At 37.6% G+C, this 21,778-nt stretch overlaps 1 protein-coding gene across 1 annotated transcript in view; it reads left to right on the top strand.

The window, feature by feature from the left end:
* The first annotated feature begins 18,534 nt into the window (after window positions 1–18,534).
* The window catches only part of LOC135196332 (ATPase family gene 2 protein homolog A-like), a 42,861-nt gene continuing 39,617 nt past the window's right edge, over window positions 18,535–21,778 (top strand). The window contains exon 1 of the mRNA XM_064223081.1: window positions 18,535–18,680. The gene's annotated coding sequence lies outside the window, so the exon portion shown is untranslated. The remainder of the gene's footprint in view (window positions 18,681–21,778) is intronic.

Raw genomic sequence — 21,778 nt, 5'->3', positions numbered from 1 at the left:
TCGAGCGACACCCCCCCAAAAAAATTTCTGGAAGTCCATATTTTCTGTGAGTATCCTTTTCATAGAACTGTACTTACAAAGTAATATATGATTATTGTTTTTTTCTTAAGTCAAAAGTATATAACATAACAACAAATAAAGTAATATGCATGTTATTGTTAACATAATAAATGAATCAATAAAACTGAAGAAATATTCTTAAATTGCAGAGCAAACTTTCAACATTATATGTGGCGAAAAAGATGGACTTATAGTGGACTGTATATGCTTAACGTTGCTACTTGGTCAAAAACCGCTAAAAGCCTTAAGTAACAACACAAAACTCCCTTTGCGGTTTCTAAATTACGGGGAGATATCTCTCAACCCAATTCATTATTAACGAGGATAACACACCAATATCATCAATGAATAGTACCACAATTAAGTACTTTCACTTACTGAGGGGTCCTTGTAGACATATGAACTCAGATCATAAATCGCTATACGAGAAGCGACGAGAGTTACGCGCCTCCCTCTCAAAATGTTGCGAGTACTCACGGGTTGATTTTCAGACCTTAGAGGACCGCTATGTTATCTCGTTTCTAAAAGTTATTTGCATAACCTTAAAGTATGAACACAACAATGATTTATCAGATCAATTTATATTCACCATCCACAAAACTGAAACATAGGAAAAATGAAATAAAATCGAGGGATATTGAAACGCATTTGATAAATTTAGTTGAAATTAACTTAATAAGTAAAAGTTAAACATATCAAAGAGTAATAACATATAAGTGACAAATTAAATTAATCACTCAAGGGGAATTGTAAATCAATGGCACTCAAATGAAACAAATTACGACAAAATTCACAGAATCAGGGCAACATCCCTTTCTAAATTCACACACACATCACTGCACACCACTAGATGTCAGGTCATCTCAGAAGTTAAGCCAAGAAGCTGTTCGTTCCGTCCTGCATTCGGGTTTTGTTGGGGAAAAGAGACAAGTTATACAATTACCACGAATGCAAAACAGACTTACAAGATTTTCATGAACATAAAAAACTTTACAATAATTATCAAGTTCGTTTCAAAAATAAATTCCAAATATAATAGTGTGCAACTTCAACATATTTATTAAATGTAGTGAATTAATTGGTGGTGTGTGTCAATACAATTTTGGGTGATATCACGCCCATACAGTGTACTACGCATATACGCATACACACCCACAGAGGGGCACGCAAAGGAGCGACCAGAGGGGCGAACTACTACCCTTCTTTTCCCCTCCGATCTCTTGACCTCTCCTAATGGCTTCTCTGGCGAGAGGCACAAACAAGACCCAATAGTACCTTCAACTCTTACCATACGTAATATGCGCAATAAATTCACCAAGAACAATTTCATATATATAATGAAAATGAATTATCATAACTAAAACAGTAATTATACTTCGTTACTAAAACGTCTACTGACGTTTATGTCAAAAGACTTCGTCTTTTGTAAAACCATCTTTTCGGTGCTAACCGCACCACAGATACTACGTACTATAGAACATGGCAAAATCAGATAAAATAATGTTGAGTGTCATTCTCGAGTAGATGTGGTTCTTTCACCCTTATTATGTCCTGCAATATAGACGTACATATCTTTACAAAATATATGGGCATGCGAATCCATTTGGTTTTCACATGAATACAAATACAGTAACATAGTTCCTGTCTGTCGATTACCTGACAGACGCCAATGCGCAGTGAAAATCAATCAATAATGTCTTATGAGACAGACACTAATAACTATAATAAAAGACAAATAGCATGGAAACAAGTGAATACACAAAAACATTAGAAAATAAAATCATTGTGAGAGGAATTCCTCACACCCTCCCCCACCAAAAATTCATACAACACATGTATAGTGTCCTTATAACGCTCCTTCTCGAATCAACTGTTTTCTTTGTTCGTCGGCCTTAGCAGCAGTTCTTCTCATGGGCCGACGATCAGACATCACTTGTAGTGGTTAGGAACCTGTTGAGGTCGTAGGGTCATCCTCCGCAACACTCTCTAGGCCACCTCCGACGTCCTTAGTTTCGGCCCTTTCCATCGTCTTCTTTGTTTTGTTTATATGGCTAGCCTCGTTTAAGGCCTCGCTGGTCTCGCCTACTTCATTCTGTACGCTTTCTGTTGTAGATTCCTCTCTGACATTACATTCGAGTGGAATGACTTGATTCAATGGTCTCGTAAAGTTTCCACTTGCTGTTTTTATCTCGACTGTCCTTATAACATTATCAGGACCTGCGTGGAGTTTCTCGATGATTCCAAGGGCCACTTGTATCTTTTACAATTATCATTTACTACAAGGACCAAATCTCCTATGCTTGATGGACAGATGGTTGAAGACTCGATGTTTCTGTGCCTCTCTCTAAGAGAAGACAAATAGTCAAGTAGCCACAATTTCTCAAACTGTCTTATCGTCTCACACAGTCTTGCATATTTCTCCCTCAATTCGACGTTTTCATTGAGAGGTACGTCGACGAACTTGTTCAAAGGAGGAGCCATTGTCATGCTGGGGTCACACATTCACGTATCACGACGGCGTATGCCCACCCACGTATGTGGATCGTGGGCATCATCGCGGTGAAATGACCTTGAACAGCTGGTAAACAGGACACGGGCTAACGGACGTAAAGCCAGCACCGTAAATTACGCCGCAAATGTACGCGCAAAGAAAGCAAGGTCGGACGTCTACCTGGGACTCACGCCGATAGTGTAATGTTCCATGTACGTCAACTTCACGTCGTTACCACGCCCACCGTTGTAGGGCTGTAGGATACAAAATGGCCGGCCTGTAAACAGAGCAGACTGTAAAGTGATGGAACATGTATGAGAGAATGTAAAAATATTGCATTCTGAAAATCCAGGTTGTAAATTCACTTTGGTAGAATTCTGCATGTACTATAAAATATATATTTTCAACAAATAAACAAATATTAAGTCAGACATTATAATGTACATACCATTGGCAGTTCCAACATCTTGGGCTTCTTCTGACGGACGATGATGTGAGGCTTGAGGAAGTAGAATATATTCAATATCCACTTCTCCCTGTCCGTCAGTCGTCTTCCGTGTCACTGCCATTACTCTGTATCTCATCCAACTCCGACTCTTGTAGGTGGAAGATGACATTTCCTCGACCTGGGTGTCTGCAGGAGTGACTGTAGGAGTCTTTTCCGGGCTGAAAGAAGGTCCTGCAAGAAGATGTGATGTTGATGGTCCCTTCCTTGTCGTTTTAGGAGGTTCGGCATCTTGAAAGGCGTTGTGGAGATTACTTGGAGGAAACTGCTGGTCTCGGGAGACGGAAACATTAGCTGACCTGAGTTGTTGTTGAAGATTAAGCCAGCCTTGTGCTGGCACAGGCTCTTGCTCCTAGAGCAGGGCCGACATGACCTTTTATACCACGCTACAGAGTTGCCATGTCGTGCAGGGTTGTAAATGTGCGAATCGGTTTCCCCGCAGGCTACAGCGCAATTAGGAGGCCCACTTGCTTCGCGGCGGAAAGAAAACAACGACGGCGAACAATGCTGGTGACCCCAGCGCCTACCCCGCAACAGTCACCATGGGTCCCATGTGCAATGCCTGGATCTACGTCAGGTGACATTTGGCGTGACCACCCACCACTTGTTTTGAACATTCAAAACTGGAGCGGGCTACGGCGCCCTAGTGGGCGGAGCTTAGAGCCCAGACGACCTGTCACTGTACGTCTACGATTTTACGTATGTTTTACGTTACGTTTACGGTTTACTGACGTAAGCTGTTGCCAACTACCAATTTCCGCTCATGCGTGGGTGCGCGTGCGTTGATACGTGAATGTGTGACCTGAGCATAATGGTTCTGCCGTATAAGAGTCTGGCAGGGGTGAGCGCGGCGTCGGCGTTATCTTCGTTGACATATGTTAGTGGCCTGTTATTGATGATGTTCTCGGCTTCAGCGACGATGGTATTGAGTTCTATAAACGAGACTTTTTCTGTACAGGGCCCTTTGTAAGCACGATTTCTCCACTCCGATCAGTCTCTCGTAAAAGCCACCTTTCCATGGTGATCGGGGTGTTATGAACTTCCAAATTATGATCCGTCAGATAATTTCTTACTTCGGGCTCCTCGCTGATATCTCTAAGAAACTTATTGGGTGCAATGAAGTTTGGTGCATTATCACTTATTAAAACTTTCGGAAGTCCGTGTCTTGCCGCGAATTGTCTGAAAACAAAGAGGAATTCTTGTGCACACATATGTAACATAAAAGGGGGAATGTACAGACTCATAATTTTTAACTTCCTTAGATACAGAGTGGTCCGAGTGACAGCCTAGAGAATGCTGATGACTCTTTTTTGGGATGGTGTGACATTAAGCCCTATACCTAGCAAATCAGTGCCATGAGAGCTTGTCCAAGGTGCCTTTGAAAACTGGCTGCAACCAGTTACCTGGGGCGTGTGCATTCCGAACTTTTGAGTGTGAGTTCGTTGGAAGGTACGAGCTATGTCCATTCATAATGGCATGAATTAGCCAGAACGATGAAGACGGTTACGAGGAGAAAAGGCAGATGCCAGGATAGCTCTGCGAACAGTATGTATTTATTCTGTGTGTGAGATTTTGGGCTGAGATGGATAAGAATTACTGTGCTTTAGCCAAAAGTGTGGCTTGACTGTATTATTGATATTTTGTAAAGATGTTCTATTTCATTTAATCTTTTGACTTTGTCTTTACAACTGTGTGTGCTTATCAGTGTGTTCTTCCTGTCTTTTAACAGGCGGATCTAGTGAAGGGAACTTTAATTGGAGAAGAATGGGAATTATTCTTTGGAGGAATGGTGTGACTAATTACTTTATATACTGATATTTTTTGGGGGTTATCTGAGTTAATTGAACTTTGAGTTATCATTCCATTTAATTATCCTGTAAGAATCTGAGTTATTCAATTAATACTTTACTTTAAATAAATGTATATTTTTGTAGTTCCGACTCTGATTTGGTGACCTTAGATAATGAGAGAGAGGAGGGACAAGGTATTGCCAGTGCCTACCGCTTTTGGCTTGACGCTACCAAAGTGAATAACGAGGCGGTGGCCCCGTTATTACATATAAGGCAACTGCTCTTGACGTAGCGCATGTAAACAACAAGACATACGCCTTCTCGTTCTCAGCTTCATTTTCAGACACATTAATGTTTCCCGTATAGTCGACGCCAACACAGGAAAAAGGGGCTTGATGCTTAACTCATTCGGGTGGTAATGGGGGAAATCCAGGCAGACGTAGAGGTTGATTTCGAGCTTTCTTGTACAATAAGCACTCTTTCAGGACTGTCTCATTTTTCCAGCCCAAAACTGTTGTCTCAATATAACCACAAGTGTATTTGTGTTGCAGTGCAAGTTGAGTATGTGATAATGAGACACTATAAGTTGCCATAAGGGGTGTCGGCTGGCGACGTATACTGAATGCTTAGCGAATTCTGGCAATTCTGCATTATGAAGTCTTCCTTGGCACCGAATGACACCACTTTCATCAACATAAAGTCCTAATTGTCTGATAAGATCCCTTAACTCAAAGAGAACACTAGAACTGGTTTGTAACCCATTACTATGGGTTTCAGAGACAGTGCAAGCACGTTTTTTGGCAATAACTCTGTAATGAACGCTCATATCAGTACGAGATTTTGCTATAGTGTATTAAACCCGGTGCCGTAATTTATAAGAGTATCATGACTCACTAATTGTAAAGAATAGAGACACTTGCCCCTGTACAAAGAGGCAAAAACTCGATTATCCAGAAATGGATATGAACACAACAGTAAAGAGCTCCGCCTACCCTCACCCCCTACCTCCACCGCCAGCCCCCTCCGTCCTCCTTCCCCCTCACCTTCCCTTCTCTCTCTCTCTCTCTCTCTCTCTCTCTCTCTCTCGTCTCTCTCTCCTCTCTCTCTGAAAGTTGCTTCAATTTAACTTTACTTTGTATTTTATTTGATCTATATATCTAGCTATCTAATAATATAGATTGTTGTATATATGTAACGATCCAGTCCGTATGTATATATATATATATATATATATATATATATATATATATATATATATATATATATATATATATATACGTTCAGTTGTATTCCACATAGGAAAATGAAAAAAGGTATATATGTATATATATATGCATATATACCCAAAACAAACATTCATGACGTAAAAATATGTGCATCGGTATAATCAAGGTTTTAACTCTAATGGATATCCGGTAGAAAGACTCAATTTTTATTTGTAACACAGACAACTTTAACCAGTTAACTATTCGAATCAATCTGAAGGTAATTAGCGGCTTTCACATGGCTAATAAAGTTGAAAAGTTGCGTGACACGCATTTCTGCAACTATGCCGACAGTTAAGTTCCGTGGTGTCTTCACCTTTGTAATACAAGTACTATATTGCTGATACCCTGAGCCAAATACAACAATCTATATTATTAGATAGATAGATATATAGATAGAAAAAATACAAAAGTTTAAACTGAAGCAACTTTCAGAGAGTGAGGGAAGGGAAGGAAGTCGGATGGGGGTGTGGGGAGAGGGTAGGCGGAGCTCTTTACTTGTTGTGTTCGAATACATTTCTGGCTAATCGAGTTTTTGCCTCTTTGTACAAGGACAAGTTTCTTTATTCTATACAATTAGTGAGTCATGATACTCTTATAAATTACGGCACTGGGTATAATACACTATAGCAAAGTCTCGTACCGATACGAGTGTTCATTACAGAGTTATTGCCAAAAAACGTGCTTGCACTGTCTCTGAAACCCATAGTAGTCAATGCATAATATAGCGTTGGAAAAGCTTGACGCTGCATGATTCTGAATAAAAGAAGTAAATTATTACTTTCCCTGAATTTATCAGGAAATATTCTTCTCCCAAATAAGATCAATCTACCTACAATCCTAAATGCGCGTTTCAATGAGGAGAACTCAGAACAATTAAATACAAGTACATCATCATCAGGGTTTCTCAAAACTGGTTCTACAATAATTTCATTCACATTAACAGACTCTACGTAAACTACATCCTCTTGTTCTGGAAACTTATTTTTGTCAATAATCCAGGTCGGGCCATGAAACCACAAACCTGACTTACTCAAAAGAGATATTGAAATACCTCGTGTAACTAAATCAGCAGAATTATCCTCACTCTTAACATATAACAACCTGATGTTATGATTGGACTTCAAGTCCTTGATTTCCTTTACTCTGTTGATTACAAACACTTCCTCAGATCTTTCGTAAAATACCCAACTCAAAGCTACTTGGGAGTCACTCCAAACAGTACAATCTGAAAATTTATCCCCAAAAATCTCTAACAAATGAACAGCTAGGAGCATGCCTATAGTCAAAGCAAGTAATTCTTGACGGGGAATAGTGAGTGAGGGGCTCGGGGCTACACGAGACTTACAATTTAGCAAGTGACTTGTGTGCTCATGGCTAACAACATACGCACAGGCTCCATAAGCCACATGAGAGGCGTCAACAAATACATGTAAGCTACAAGTTCCTTCATTAAAACAAGATTTAGGGACTTTGACCTCCTCAATGGAACTGAGTTGGTTTAACAATTCATCGAACTCTTTCTTTAAATCCATCATCAGTTCGTCATCCCAGTCAGTTTTCAGTTCCCACAACTTCTTCACAAATAGTTTTCCCTTGATTGTTACAGGCGTTAATATTCCCAAAGGATCAAAGATGGTTGAAAGGAGAGACACAACCTTTCTCTTAGTCAAAGTACAAACATTTTCTAGATTTTTCAAATATGTAACAATCTGAGAAGGTATCTTTACACTCAATGAGTCATTACAGGTATCCCACAAGAGACCGAGTAGTTTTACTGGATTCAGGTTGAGAGTATCTGGGTATGTTTATCATTAAATGAACTCAAATTGCTAGCCCATTCTCCCAAAGGCATATTAGCTTCCAACAATCTGGTTTACCTTATTACTCTCGAGTTCTAAATCTTCACATTTCTCATAAGTTTTCATAAAGTTATCCTCATAAAAGGACTTCTTGACTGAACTGGCGAAGGAATCTGAATGGTTTTGCAAATGATATTGTATTGTCTGATTCAACAGAAAAGGTGAACAAGTTGCTCCAAACAATAAAACCTTAAATCTGAAAGTCTTGACATACTTAAAATCTCTATCAGCAAACCATAAGAATCTTGTGAAATCTCTGTGATTTTCATTCATTCCTATTCTAAGGAAAGCTTTACTTATGTCTGCTACTACAGCATATTTGTTCTGACGAAATTCCAGCAGCATATCTGTCAATTTCGTTGCCAGATTATAGGTCCCGCATGTAAACAATCATTGAGGGACTTTGCATGGTGTGACTCCTTTCTACTTGCATTGAAAACTATCCTAATTGGAGTTGTAGCAGATTCCTTAAAAACTGGATGATGAGGTAAATAATGACCAATGCCATCAACTGGATCAAAGGAGTTATCTTCTAACTTTACCTCCTCAATAAATCCTAACTTAACATACTCATCTAAAACAGACTGATATTGATCAAACATGACTGGTTTAGATTAAATATAATTGACCTAAGGCTTATCTATAACCCGTAGGGGGTCTGGCATCGCTCTTAAATGGCAAATCAATCGTATATTTGTTATCAGTCTTTACAATAGCCTCATTGAAATGTTCGATCGTTGCTTGATCGTTATAGGATCGCGCATCCTTCCCATTGCCGATCGTATCTAATGACCACAATCTAGAAATATCCTCACCGTCAAGAGGATTTACAGAAGCAGTGACTCTTGAGCAAACTATACTCTGTGTACTTATTACAGATCTTACATTTTCATCATCACATAACATTACAAGCCCAATTGGGTATAGGACCAAAAATAACAGCACCGGCGGTGCTCCCAAGCAAACATACATCATCATATTCATCGTGACAATACACAAATGCATTATAATAATCAGCACCAATATCAAACCTATATCCCTGAGGATATCTGATTCAATATTCCTATCTGCCAGTTTAACACCTCGTTCTTGCAATCGCAGATACACGTTGTGTAGACCAGGTGTGTGTATGGAAGTGTTAACATGATTACAAACGACAGCATTTAATTTGATACGTTTAGTACCTGCTCGAACCATTACTCTTACTACATCAAACATTTTGGTTTCAACATTATCTCCAAAACAGAATTAATGTCAGTTCCACTTGTTTTATGGGCACTAAGTTCAATTTCTCAACGACATTTGGGTTAATGAACGTTCTTTGAGATCCGCTGTCTAAAAAGGCTCGAACCGGGATTCGATTACTCAAAAGAAGGGTGGCTGTCGGTCGAAGAGATGCAACATTTTTCACAGCTACTTGATTACTGTTAACATTATTCTGAGAATGACTCTGATTCGCAGATTTCTGACTAGCGTTAGAATTAGGCTGCGATTGGGCACTTTCTATAGGCCTATTATCAACTTTACTATGACTTGATTTGGTGCTAGAAGGTTGCTGAGACGAATTTACATTAACGCTAGTAGAATTAGGTAATAGTTTAGCACATAAGAATGTATGATGTTTACCATTACAGTTAAAACAATATGTCTCACTCTTACTGTTACATTCAAATAAACGATGATCCTTTCGTAAACAACCAAAGCATAGTTGTAATTCGTGAATACGAGCTCTTCTAGTCTTTAAAGTATTGTATTTCGTGCAGACCTTACCACTGTGTTCGCCTTGACAAAAACAACAAGAAAAAGTTATTTTCTTAGGGGTATTTTTAAAATTAGTTCTGAAAGCACTACGAGGCGAATTAGCTTGACGCTTGTTTTTCGAACTCGTGTTACGATCCTTGCCACTTTTAACTGGGTTGGATGGTGATGGCGTGGGGTTATGCATATTACTTCTACCTAAATGCTCAATTAATTTCTCAATGTCCTTCCTCATTTGATCTTCACTGAGTTCACAAGTATCATATCTCTGATACAAGGCTTGCAATGTTTCCTTGGATAAACACCGCTTGATAATTGCTTTCTCATTAGAATCGCCGCTCGTAATACCTGGTAAAGCGTCTAACTGATGAACGATGCCATTCCATTTCATAAGGAAATCCATCAGTTGCTCTGCATCATGCTTAGGGTGCGGTAAACTTAACAGCCGATTTCTTAAGTTCTCTTCTAATTTCCCAACGTTGGTAAAACGAGTTTTCAGTAGGTTTATCGCTGCATTATAATTAGCTGGAGTTATAGCTAAACCCTCAACGGTTTCGCGTGCTTTACCCTTAAGATTCAGCATAGTAAACTTTATGACATCATTCATGTCCTGCCTATCATGAATAACTGTTTTAAAAACAGTCCAAAAAGGATACCACTGCTCAATTTTGCCATCAAAAGTAGGTATCGTAATTTGAGGCAACTTAGGTTGTGGAATAGTACTAGGGGTAGCAGGTACCGCAGGTGTCGGATTAACAGGTGTGGGCGCGGGCGCTGGGGCAAGTGTGGTTGCTGCTAACCGATCGGTGAGTTTGGAGATTTCGTTGTCGGCGCTAGAGAGACGACCCTTAATCTCCTTATAGTATTCAGAAGCTGCTGTCTGTAGTGAATCAGCTGCTTTCTGAAGGGACCCTAAACACAGCTTAATTACTGCTGCAGACAACTGTTCAACACGTTTTACCTCATTCAAACGTCGTTCGATTTCATTTATAGCAGCCTCATACAAAATGAGTGCATTACTTCAATTGTCTGCATCCATGGTGAAAACTTTAAGGCAAAATCACCTTACAAAACATACAAAGTTGACAATAATAATTACAATATAAGTCTCAATAATATCGAAGCAACAACACTTCCTCGAAAAACACTGATACACAGAAAAACATTCAAGTTAATAATCTGTGTTCTACAAAAATAATACTGGTCAATACCGTATTACAAAACTCTTATTCAAAAGTCAAATTGCAATGAGACGGAAGAATACACATCGTTTCGTTACATCTCAATGCTTATATGTGAACCGCATCTACCTTCAAAAAAGGAGAATGACACTCACCTAGTTGTCGACCCTTTATCTTAGGTTGTCGTGTGTGTGTGTGTGTGTGTGTGGTAGTTCAAAAAACAATGTGCCAGCATAAAATGACTAACTGAGGGAAAGAGGCTGTAAACATCTAATAACAAACGGTGGTGATATAGAATGATCTGATTACAAGTTACAACTTCAAACAACTCTTGGCCTCCAGTAAACTCCAGAGGCATAAAAATTTGTTATATTCAGTTCAATTATAGATTATGACAGACTGAAAGCAGTACTACCTACGAGACACACCTGAGTACTGATGCCGACCCTCAGCTTAAGTCCCTAATCCCGCGCCGCCTTTGATAACACCAGCCCGAAATTCTGTTGATGACCTACAGCGTGATGAACATCGGACAGCTGCTTAGAAATAATAATAATTAATAATAATAATAATAATAATAAATAATAATAATAATAATAATAATAATAATAATAATAATAATAAGGTAAGGGACAAAAAAATCCAAAGTTATGTAAATGATACATTATTAATTTAAGTTTTAAAACAGAAAAGAAAAGGAGTTAGCCTTTCGGGAATCGTACGGGTTTCCCCAACTTATCAATCTGAAACGTTGATATAAACTTTACAGCGAAGTAAAGAAAGCAGGAGTCAAAAATTAAGTGACTTGTTATTAAAACAATGGACCGGTCGTCCAGTATAAATCAGGCAATGCCGTCGTTTTCTGATGTAAGCCCCGCCAATCGTCTGGAACGTCGAATTGGTTCCTTGCCTCCAGGGCACGGTCGTTCTGACTGGTCCTCTTCAACACGCTAAGGGCCGCCGGCAGCATCGGTTACTGGAGGTAGCCGAGTTACCTGAACGGGAGAAAGAGAGGAGGCAACCGCAGCATCAGATGTGGCTAAAGAGGGGACAACACTCTCATAATGTTCTTTATTCTTAAAGCCTTTAATATATTTCTTGGAAATAAGGTTGTTGGTGAATTTATCTTCCTGTGTGAAAGATTTATTGCCTTCCATGGAAGAACCACTGTCTATCGCCGCACCCTCCACTAGCCTTCTTATACCAACTTCTTTACTTCTGAAAATTACTTTAGAATCTTCCCAATTTGTGCGGTGATCGAGCTTAAGACTGTGACTAACTAATACATTGTTTTCCGCATGTAACTGGTAAGCTCTTTTGTGTTCCCCGATTCTAGTGGGCAGCCCTCTACCACTTTCACCGAAATATTTAGAGTCACATTCTGAACAAGGAATTTCGTAAACACCAACCTGTTTGTGATTCGTTGTGCTATTATTGTGTATAAGAAGTCTCTTAATAGTGTTATTATAATTAAAGACTATATTTATTTTATCATTGTGATTTTTGTTAACAGTTTTCCTTATTCTGTTTAGGTGAGGATTAAAAGGGAGTGCAAGACAATTCGTAAACTTCTTTTTGTCATTTACTTTAGATGAATCTATGTAGAATATTCTTCTGGCTTTTTTAAAGGCATTATTAATAAAATAGGAAGGGTAACAAAGTTTTCTGAAAACAACTTCAATGTGTTTAAGTTCTCTGTCAATGAAGGCGGGGTCACATACTTTCAGGGCTCTCAAAACAAAATTGACTAAGATGTTGGTTTTGACTTCACTATTGTGCCAGGAGAAAAAATGAATGTATGTTTCTGCATTGGTTTCTTTACGATAAACTGTAAATTTAAAAGTGAAAGTTACTGGGTCATGGAATATCAATATGTCTAAAAACGGCAACTTATCATCTGTTTCGTGTTCGGCTGTGAACTTGATAGAGGGCAAGATTCCACTAATATACCGAAGGAAATCGTCAAAATTTGAAGGGTTACCTTTAAAAATAATGAAAACATCATCTACGTATCTCACCCAAAAAATGGGTCTTAGTGAAGGTTCACAGTTCTGTAAAATTTCAACTTCAACAAATTCCATGCACAAATTGGCAAGAATTGGAGACAAAGGAGACCCCATCGAAACACCAAACTTTTGTCTAAATCCTTGATTGTTAAATGAAAAGACTGTGGAGGACACACAAAGTCGAACCAGATCTAAGAACTGCTTAGTGGGTATAGCAAAATTAATGTTACCTAAATCCGACTGTGGATTTGTTTCTCCATTTGAAGACTCGTGCTACTATGAGGAATTTTTAATAATAATAATAATAATAATAACATCTGAAAACCAGTGAAGACGAGTGGCTCAAGAGTGCATGCATGGGAAGAATGACTGATAAAAGTAGACAAAGACCCAGAAATATGCAGACAGGAGAATGACGAACAGAACAGAGGAATGGCACAACGAACCAATGCACAGACAATACATGAGGCAGACTAAAGAACTGGCCAGCGATGAAACAGGGCAATGGCTACAGAGGGGAGAGCTCAAGAAGGAAACTGATGGAATGATAATAGCGGCACAAGATCAGGCCCCAAGAACCAGATATGTTCAAAGAACGATAGATGGAAATAACATCTCTCCCATATGCCGGAAGTGCAATACGAAAAATGAGACCATAAACTACATAGCAAGCGAATGTCCGGCACTTGCACAGAACCAGTACAAAAAGAGGCATGATTCACTGGTAAAAGCCTCCACTGGATCCTGTGCAAGAAACACCAGCTACCTTGCAGTAATAGCTAAGTGGTACGAGCACCAACCAGGAGTGATAGAAAACGATCAGGCAAAGATCCTCTGGGACTATGGTATCAGAAAAGAAAGGGTGATACGTGCAAATAGTCCAGACGTGACGTTGACTAACAAAATCAAGAAGAAAGTGTCACTCATTGATGTAACAATATCATGGGACACCAGAGTTGAAGAGAAAGAAATGGAAAAATGGATAAGTCTCAAGACCTGAAAATAGAAATAAGAAGGATATGGGATATGCCAGTGGAAATTGTACCCAAAATCATAGGAACACTAGGCACGATCCCAAGATCCCTGAAAAGGAATCTGGGAAAATTAGAGGCTGAAGTAGCTCCAGGACTCAAACGGAAGAGTGTGATCCTACGTAGAAACGGCGCACGCAGTAAGAAAAGTGATGGACTCCTATGGAGGCAGGATGCAACCGAACCCCACACTATAAATACCACCCAGTCGAATTGGAGGGCTGTGATAGACCAAAAGAATAATAATAATAATAACAAAAGGTTTCACTTCATATTATTTACTTCATTATAGTTCCATACCGTTTAATTCATATGCATACACACACACACACACACACACACACACACACACACACACATATATATATATATATATATATATATATATATATATATATATATATATATATATATATATACAATTCTAGGAATACTTTAGAAAGAAAAAGAGCAGGTGGGACTTATGTATGTTTCTATTATTTTCAATTCTCTTCAAACGCTGGACACCATATGGCTATTAGTGAGTTATGTGGTAGTCTGTAGTTATGTGTATATTTTTTTTTCGCAGAGGAGGAAAAATTATATTGACTTTCGACTTTTCTCCTGCCACGTTTCCTAGATCCTTCAATGCTCGCGCTCCGTTTGAAGGTCATCCCGTGCATGTGAAAACATATTCTTCTCTCTCTCTCTCTCTCTCTCTCTCTCGTCTCTCTCTCTCTCTCTCTCTGTGTGTGTTCGTGTTATATATATATATATATATATATATATATATATATATATATATATATATATATATAAAATGTGTGTGTGTGTGTGTAGTGTCTGGTACAGTTTTATTTCGAAAACAATAAATATTTTCATAAAAAATGCTTCACAATCTGAACAGAATTCCAAACACGTAATTCACAAAGAAACAAACATGTATAATATAATTTAATATATGCCTCCGATATTCTTTCTTCAAATTCTCATATAGTGAAAATAAGGGAAACTTCTTAGAAAACTAACGCTCTCGTTATTGCGCATTATGAAATTTTTTAAATTTCTTATTCAAATGTATTTTGTATTTCAGCAGATTTTGCTTAAGTCTGGATTTTGATGTCAGACAGTGTTAGATCTCCGCTCCTATACAGTCCAATAAATTATTCGTCTATTATCATTAAGGCGTCTTAATATTCCATATTCGAGATGTTGTTTGTAATATGCTCATCTTTAAATTGCAATTAATTTCGATTGTAAGCACAGACATGTATTTGGCAGGAATGTGCAAGTGTCGAATCAGTTGTTATCTCTTTTGACAGCTGAATGGCTGAAGCGAATGCCTATTTCTGTATCTAATCCATAGGGCACAGGTTTGAATCCTTGACAGGGCAGATGTAATATCGGGTATAACTTTGTGGCTGAATATTTGTGATAATATAATACATACACACACACACACACACACACACACACACACACACACACACACACACATATATATATATATATATATATATATATATATATATATATTTATATATGTGTGTGTGTGCGCGCGCGTGTGTATTATCACAAATATTAAGCCACAAATAACCCTTGGTAATGAATTTACTCTACCTTGGGAAATAACGTACATATACAGAGAGTGATACCTGTCAAGGATTCAAACCTGTGCCCTTTGGATTAGATATAGAGATAGTGTTGTGTGTGTGCGTGAGATACAAATATATTAAATACAACATTGTTCAATAATTTTTATTTTACTAACATAAAACAGCGAAACACTTACAATTACACTATAGAAGGCTAGCACAGTGCAATCAAATTAAAGAGAGCTGTTACAAGATTACAACTTTTTGCTACTAATTTTTACCACTACTGCCTTTGCCTCAAAACAATGATTGACTGCAGGTATACGTAGTTGAAAGTTACAGAAGAGTCTACCAGGAAATACCTTAAATATATAGAGTATAAAGTAAGCCAACAAGACAGAAAAGGAGGTCTAACCCAGTTGGAAGAAACAATGAGTGAAACAAAAACAAATAACCTAGAGAAGATAATCAAAAGAAGGTTAAAGACAGGAAAGCAAGAAGAAATAAAACCAGTATGGGTCACCAAAGAAATAAAGAAAGAAATAAGCTAAGAGGGATATATAACAAATTAAAAAGGAAAGCCACAAGAATAGAAGAAATAAGATACTATGAAGAAGCATATCTTAAACAAAAAGTACAGACAATAATAAAGAAAGCATATGAAGAATATGAAGAAAAGATTAGAAATGAGATAATGAAGGATAAAAAGACAGGAAAATCTGGGAATATATAGACATGCTGAGAGGAAAGACCACATCAGAAAAAGAATGGATAAGAATATTCGATGAAAATAAGCAAGAGATGAAGGACGAAACCCTAGGGAAAGAGCTGGTAAAATTCTGGGAAACAATATACCAAAAAAGAAGAAAAAAAATAGGAGAGATATGGAATGAAAGCAAGAAAGAACAGTACAAACATGACATGGAAGAAATAGTGAAAAGATTAGGACAGCAGATGAAATGCCATATATCTTTAAGGGAACATATGCATGGAGTGTATGACCTAACAGAGACAGAGATTAGACCCATGGAAGAAATCAACACAACAGAAGAAGATGTAAAAAATCAACTTGAGAAAATGAAGGCAGATAAAGCACCAGGGCCAGATGGAATGAAGCCAGTTCTGTTCAAACTACTCTTACAAAGTAACAACCTTCAAAAAGAATTGGCCAGAATATTTAAAAACAAAAACATACTCTTGAAAGGGCAGGAAAATAAAAAAAAAAAAAAAAAAACCGCCAAAGAAGGGAAAGCTGGTTTAAAGTACAAAAAACAACACTTACCCCCCCCCCCCCCAAAAAAAAAAAAAACCCACAGTCCAAAAGATCTAACGCCCAATTGCTCTAACAAATTGCATCATATAAAATTTTTTTTTCAGGGTGGGGATTCCTGAGAAACCAAAATAGAAAAAAACATATTAGAAATATAGGAAAAATGAATGAACTGCAATCAGGCTTTTACCGCACAAGGAGAGGAATCGATAATTTAATATATTCTTGGCAATAACTGCAATCAGGCTTTACCGCACAAGGAGAGGAATCGATAATTTATATATCTTGCAATACTGCATACAAGAAACGTACAGAAGAAAGGACCCATTATTTGTAGTATCAATAGACTTCCAAAAAGCATTTGACTCAGTTAATAGAAAAAAGCTCATTGAGGTCACGATGAAATATAGGCTGCATGCAGAAGTAATAAATGCAGTTGCAGAGATATATACAAATGATGTAACAAGCCTATGCCTTAACAATATAGAACAAAAAGAGCTAAATGTAATTAATGGAATAAGACAGGGATGCAATGGCTCAACCATATTCTTTCTACTAATAACGTACCTGATAATAGAAAAATTAGAAAATACAACAGAAGGTTTCAGAAATGAAGTAATAAGGATAGTGGCACTATTATATGCAGACGACGGATTAATACTAGGACACACACTAGAAGAAATAACAAAATCAATAAAAACCCTTATGGAAATCGCAAGTGAATGTGGCCTAAACATAAACAAGGACAAGAGTTATATACTAATATACAACGACTGGTGCCGTATCGATGATGTGGAGAATATGGAGCACATAGAAGGAATAAAAATAGTTAAGAATATTAAATACCTAGGAATAACAATCAACAACATGAAAGACTGCTTCTGAGAACAGATAAAAAGGGCCCAAATTAAAGCAAATATTGCTAATGCAGCCATCAATAAAAGCTGTAGCAGAGTAAAAATAGGAAAATTGTACTGGAAAGGACTAGCGATGCCATTATTCATGTATGCAATGGAAGTCATGAAACTTGACAAGAAAACTATAAATGAATTTCAGAAGATAGACAATAAAGTATATAAAGCAATTTTGAAAGCGCCAAGTTACACAGCAAGTTGTGCGTTAAGATCTGAAATAGGGGCCTCTTCCTGCCACTCAAGAGATATCAAGAATAAACTATTCTACCTGAAACATACACTGAATAGTGGTGAAAATAGGCTCCTATATGAGATAACCATGGATCAGTATGAAAAAAAAAAAAAACCCGGATAATGCAAGTAAAAGAGTATATGAAAGAACTAAACATAAACTTAAGTAAAATAATAAACAATTGGGACAGAAAAACAGGGCAGAAAGAAATGAATGAAAAGTCAACGTTAAGAATCTACAGAAAATATAAAGAAAACATAAAAGAAATCTGGTATGACAACACTGAAAAAACAATGCTGATCAGTAGGGCCAGACTAGGTATACTAGGATTAAATGATAGAAATATGATAAAAGGAGAAGATACAAAATGTTTATACTGTGAGGAACAAAATGAAAATTTAGAATATTTTTTACTTTACTGTCCAGCATACAATGAAATTAGAAATAGATATAGCTTTATGCAGCAACCATATCAAGAAAATAAAGAGGAATTTGTAACAAATATACTCTTATTGGTAGTTCTACTGAGGGATGAAGTGGAGAATAGGAAAGATTTTATAAAAGAAATGTGGTATTTCAGAGAGAAGAAGCTCAAACAAACACAAACAAAGGAGGAATAAAAGAAGCAAGGGAGCCGTTTCAATGGCATATCCCACCTACTACTACCACTACTACTAGTTGCTTGCTTGACAGATACTGGCCTACTGTCTCCCACGTGTAGTGCATCTTATGAGTTGTTTTGTAAGTTGTCATAAGAGACAGTCTGTTTTATTTACTACCTAGGATATATTGCTCCAGAAGTCAAGTCCGTAGTCTGGTAACGTAGTCTTACTAATATACTAGCTAGTATGTGTCTAACAGGTTACTTAGGGTTAGGCTAAAAGTATCGATTTCTAATAGTAGTACTATCTACTAGGTAGTACTAGGTAGTAGTAGCCTAAGTGTCCGTAGTCTTACTACCTAGTAATATAGGCTACCTACAGGTATGTGTCTAACAGGTTACTTAAGGTTAAAAGACCAGGGGTAGGGTTTTGTCCTTCCTAAATCTTCCACTAAACATGACTTAGCTTACCATACTTTGAACAGTTAGCCATCTAGGTAGTAGGGTAAAAAACCGCATGGTACAGGGATGGACCATGTACGAATGTGTACAACCCCAAGAAAAGTACATTATAACGCATCCTGACACCGGAGTAGAGGTCTTTAGCTCCGTTTCTCACCAACAAGAAGTCGCGTCTGATGCCCATCTCCGATGTCAGGATGCGTTATAATGTACTTTTTTTGGGGGTTGTACACATTGATCGTACATGGTCCACCCCTGTACCATGCGGTTTTTTTACCCTATACTAATGTACTAGGCTAAGCTTTATTAGCTTTACCTTGTTAGACTTCGGCAGAAGAGACAGCCCTCTATCACTATGAATGATTTCTTTTATAAATGCTCAAAATTGTTTTAAACACTCAAGAAATATGAAAACCACATAGGGTAAACAACTGCGGATGATCCATCGTCATCGCGCTGGCTAGGCCGTATTCACTCTATATCTAGGCTAATTGGTGGAACAAGAATACAATTACAACATTAAGCATACCATTCAAAAGATTGAAGTCTCGTCAACATAATGTGATATAGTATGAAAGCCCCATACGAACTAAAATAAGCATGTGAGCTCTTTGTAAAATATGTTTTCAAGGCAGTTTTGAAATCCAATATGGCGGCAATCGTGTGGCTGGCCGTTCTAACCACAGATAATCCACCATCTTTCCCAGCCTTCCCAGCACTCATTTGAACAATGTTAGCGTATATAGGTAAAGTTTATTGAACTTACTCAAGATTGCAGTTGTAATCAGCAATAAAACAACATTTTGTTGCCTATATTAGTGAAAGTATGAAACTTTATTCCCAGGGTCATGGTTTGAACTGAATTCATTTTTACCTTGTAATCGGTTTTTTTATCCTTACTGCCATCACAACTGAAACTCCACAGTGCTTATTTGATTGTAATTATACACATTTTGGTCATAATTCACTCCATATTGCACTTGAACCACGTTGCAGTTCCTGGTTCCTAAGCACTCACTCCGCAAACACAGTTACGAGCAGCAGACGACTACACTCTTTATGAGGTACAAAGCTTTATTCCCTTAATTGTTTACTTTACTCATTATTTAGTTTAACTTTACTTCAAAATGTTTATTTAATTCATGTCAATTATCCCTTTTTTGCAACCAAATTATCCCCGAAAAATTACAGATATTTCTGGAATACGAGCAGACGACGGCAAAAAGACTCATCGTTACCAATCTAGTGGAGCTTCACACATACGGCGATGCATTTACAAACTGTTTCCATGAATTCTAGTTGTCATAGTAATGTAGTAAGGATAAATTGCGGTAATATGTATATATACTACAAATAGATACGCTAATTTCACTTATTTCCCCGGTTTTGTGTAAGTCTTATACCCAGTTTGGAGGGTAAACACATACCAATTGACAACACTGATAAACAATTGAAGAACGCAAAACACCGCATAGAATGCCATAGTCCCCTTGAATAAGTACGAATAAGTGCTGGTTAGAGGTCGGGGTTACGATTGTTGTGATGAAAGTGCCTCAGCGTCTATGAGTATAAGTGGTGTGCGGATTTAGCACAGGAAATGGGAAGTTGTTGACGCAAGCGACTCCGCAAACATCGAGATGGCGTCAATCTTCGAAATATTTGGAGTTGTAAGTAAAAACTTTGAAAGCGTTTTGGGGTTGTGGGCGCTGTGTTGGCCACCCTTTTCATTACCCTCTGTGTAAATCTTAAAATACATATGGCCTTAATTTTTAACTTTGGAGAAAATACTTACTTCGAATCGAAAGGAGAGTAGAGGCCTTGAGCTCCTGTTATCACCACCAACAACTCATGACTGATGACCATCTCCGGTATCAGGAAGTGTTAAAGTACTTTTTCAGAGGGTGGCCAAAACCTCGGTAGTCGGTAAGTTGGCCAGTCCACTCGGTTGTTTACCCTTTCAAGTACTATATCAATCGAGAGTTGGCATAAGGTAGTTGCCCCAAAAGTTATGTAACTTATGAGTTTGGGAAGTTAAATGTTATGTTGTTCAGTGTTGTTATTCCAGTAAGAAGGATTTGACTAATTATATTTGAGATGTTTAACCAAAATGTTTACATAAGCTGCTTCAACTTGTGTTAATGGATAAAAAAGTAGTAGCCTAGTATATTCTTGTAAGATAAATCGGGTAAAATTGATGGATGTTACAAAAAATGGCAAAACTGCAGACCACTATTGAGCCCCTCTTGCTTAGTATCACAGTTAACATGCAAAATGGGCACCATGTTTATTACCAACCCGTAGGGACAAGCATAAGAATATCCACAAAAGACAGAAATTATTATATAAAGAAATAAAATACAAACATAAATGAAAGATGATAAATATTTTGTTTGGTAATTGGCAGGAATCAGGCCAGGGTATTAGTGTGCAGTTTTACTGAAAAAAAAACCATCCGGTAAAATAAATTTGGACATCTGTGTCATAATGGAATGAAATAATGGCTTATATATGTCATAATGCACAACATCTTGGTAAAAGTTCACATGATAAAGACCAGACCCCAGGATCACAGGTTAATATTTTCACTGAGTTGTGATCAAATGGACCTTGAAAAATTATATAAATTCCTTATCAACACTTTCCCCACTCATTTCATTTGGAAAAAGCATAGCTTTTATTGTCATTTATCCATAAGGGCAACATATTTTTAGTTTAATGAAAACTACTTTTCATCACTTTAGCAGTTTAACTTAGGTTAAGATTTTAAGCTTAAACT

This window comes from Macrobrachium nipponense, chromosome 17 (genome assembly GCF_015104395.2).
Source record: "Macrobrachium nipponense isolate FS-2020 chromosome 17, ASM1510439v2, whole genome shotgun sequence".
NCBI lineage: Eukaryota > Metazoa > Arthropoda > Malacostraca > Decapoda > Palaemonidae > Macrobrachium > Macrobrachium nipponense.
The sequence above is the reverse complement of the archived record's forward strand: the minus strand, read 5'-3'. Positions and strand labels throughout refer to the sequence as shown.